At 35.9% G+C, this 2920-nt stretch overlaps 1 long non-coding RNA gene across 1 annotated transcript; it reads right to left on the reverse strand.

Moving 5' to 3' along the window:
- Positions 1–324: 324 nt before the first annotated feature.
- On the reverse strand, positions 325–1225 carry LOC127465208 (uncharacterized). The gene is made up of 3 exons (XR_007901936.1): positions 1065–1225; positions 827–956; positions 325–730 (listed from the first exon to the last, which is right to left on the reverse strand). It is a non-coding gene; the product is annotated as an uncharacterized LOC127465208 (long non-coding RNA).
- Positions 1226–2920: the final 1695 nt, after the last annotated feature.

Genomic DNA, 2920 nt, shown 5'->3' on the forward strand with positions numbered 1-2920 from the left:
ACATGTAAATATTTGTATGAGATATATCATTCTTATATGTGTTAATATATGTAGACTGTTAATGCTTTTGTTTGAAAAGCTAATTTGTTTTTTTTCCCATTCTTATTTTAAAACTAGCATTTGTCATTGTTTTGTTCTAGCCTGTTTCACAATAATTGATTTTTTGCTCACTTGTTAATTGGTTTAGTTGTAACTTTATTGAAATTCATGGATTTGCTGATGTCCTGAGGAGGGTATATTTTCACTGGTAGTCACTAATTGCACAGTGTTAAGGATTCATAAGCTTGTAACTCCTTCATAAAGCAATCAACATGTTTTCTTAACTTCCTGAGTCTCTGTTCTGCTCCCTGAATCATAGCATTTGTGTTCCTGCTCTTAGCTGAAAACAGGTGCCATATTTGTATAAGAAAGTCTTTGAAATGAACACATATTTTACTTTTAAAAAAGTAATTTCTTGGAGACAGATTGCTGTAATTATTATTTTTTTTTCTACAACAGGAGGATTAGAAGCATCAAAATTAGAGATACATTGTGTTAAGTGCAGAACAAGAGAACAAAAGTCACTTAAAGCACCAAAGAACCCAAAGAATAAGGGTTAGATTGTTCTGAAATGTATTAGTCACAGGTGAAGCTCAGTAAGAAAGCAAGCAGAAGTGCCATGCTCACCAGCATGTATTGCAAAAGCAATACATATCTTCTCCTTACGAAATTCCCTTCTGGCAGCTTCTTTCTGGACAAGCAGAAGAAACAAAGAAAGAAAGTCATCAAAAAAAGATATTGAATATCTCATCTGGTGACCATCAAACATGGGTAGAAATAGCTCCACCTGTTGTCAGTCCTTTAGGACAGTGGGTGCGTAGAAACTGCAACATGTCCCACAGGTCCTATTATGGCAGCAGCCAGACCTTGCTGAGGGTCTCAGTAGAGCCTGGACAGCAGCCTCTTCTCCTCACAGCCTAAAAAAACAGGAGCAGAATGAAATCTAGCTGGATATGAGGCCTTTAAGCTTTTAAATTTCTTCAGCTGTACTGTGAAAGGAAATACACCATCAGGAGCCCACTCACAGATTCCTTAGCCTTGGTTTCCCCTCTTTTCAATTCCTTCAGTTTTCATCTTTACACCTTTGATTTTTCTTCACAAAATCACTGTAGCTGTCTTTTATTCTTTTTTAATCCACTTAACAAGAGAAAATTTAGGTTATATTGTCTTAATAATGTTGCTTGTAACATTCCCAAATCCTTTCCCTTTGCTAGTGGGTTTTTATATTGTTCCCAATTTCTCTCTCTGTCTGAGAGACTGAGCTGTATGGCTTATACTCTCAGCTTCTCTCTCCAGCTTTCTTGATGAAAACTCACTAATAACTTCCATATACTTAGTGATTTCCCACCTAGAATTATCACAGTTTTATACAGTAGAATAAACATATTATGTATATGAGAGAGCGCAGCCCAGGGCACGTGGCTTGAGTTCCCCCTTCAACACAACCAGCCTTGAATGATTAGCTGCTGTTTGTGTGTTGATGTTCATTCTACTGCAGGTCTGGAGGGATCCTTATTCCTGCAGAGACCTGGAGGGAAAAGAGGTGAAATGGGCTACTGGAGCTCAGACCTATCCCTACACACATTGGTATGTGGTGTCGCAGTCATGAACTACTGGGGCCTGGCTGACAAAATCAGGATAAAATTCTATGTCTGCCTGAATCCAGATAATTCAGACTCATACTACAGACATGTATTTTTTACCTTATCAATGACTCATGTAGGTATATGTCATACACGTGTCCAGACAGACACCTGAGCTGGAAGAGAAGCAAACAGTCATACTCAAACCCAGCTGTAAAGAATAACCCAAATTCACTTACTACATGGATTACATATGAAACCTAACTCTCTGGATAATTTTCCGGTAAGCGGTACTTGGTTGTTTGCCTTATTTGTTTTTTTTAATTTTCTTATTTTGTTATCATTAAGAATTTTATTTTTTTCTTTTACATTTTTTTCCTGTTTCAGTAATCACTTGCTTTCTGTAGGGAAGCACATGTGGGTATTTTGTATCTGTCACCTTTGTGGACAGACAAATCACATTCCCCTTTCTATGTGTTCTCCAATCCTTTCTTTGCCCTTCAGTCTCTCACCATTCCTTTGACTAATCCTGTATCTCTTCTCATCTCAAAATACTTTCTGAGAAGAAAATGCCATTGCTTGTCCACCACTGAAAGGATAAGATTGGTCAAAACAAATGTATCACTGAGAGAAAAGATTATATTTTTACAACATTTTTTTTGAAAAGAATTTCTGTAGAAAAATTTTAAAAAAGGTTTTTTATGGCTTAGAAACATCATAGTCTGATCATCCAGTCGTTATGTAGTCTGGATTAAATAATGCACTACTGACATGGAGACTATTGCTCTTTGTTTTATGTTGTGTACTGACAAACCCATCAGAAAAATGTGTTGTTTATACCCTTCAATCCATACTGTAAATTATACACCCTGTGTTCAAATAATATATATTTTTTTAGCTGTACTTTGAACCTGAAAAGAAGTTACGTACCTATGTTGTCACTGGAATAGAAAAATGCAGTAGTTATTTGTCCTTCCTGTGAATCATCCCTGATTCATCTGAACATGGCTAAGAGAGCATGAAGGGGATAAAATTTTATTCCTGAAGTGGAAGGATTTTTTTCTCTGGGACATTGTTAGGAATCTGAATCCTGTGGTCATTACACTCTTTATGGCAACATTTCTAAGAATGTCATAAAGGTGTTTATGTCTATTTTAAATTCATTAATGAGTAATTTGCCTTTGCACTTTTTTAAAAAAAATATTGGTTTATATTCAGAAATAGTAACTGTTTTCCAATCTGGTACAGCTTTGTGCATGGAAAAATTGATTCCTGGTTTTATTTAACTTGCAGGTTTA

Source organism: Manacus candei, unplaced genomic scaffold (assembly GCF_025592945.1).
Source record: "Manacus candei isolate 608988 ecotype Guabito, Panama unplaced genomic scaffold, ASM2559294v1 h1tg000008l, whole genome shotgun sequence".
Taxonomy (NCBI): Eukaryota; Metazoa; Chordata; class Aves; order Passeriformes; family Pipridae; genus Manacus; species Manacus candei.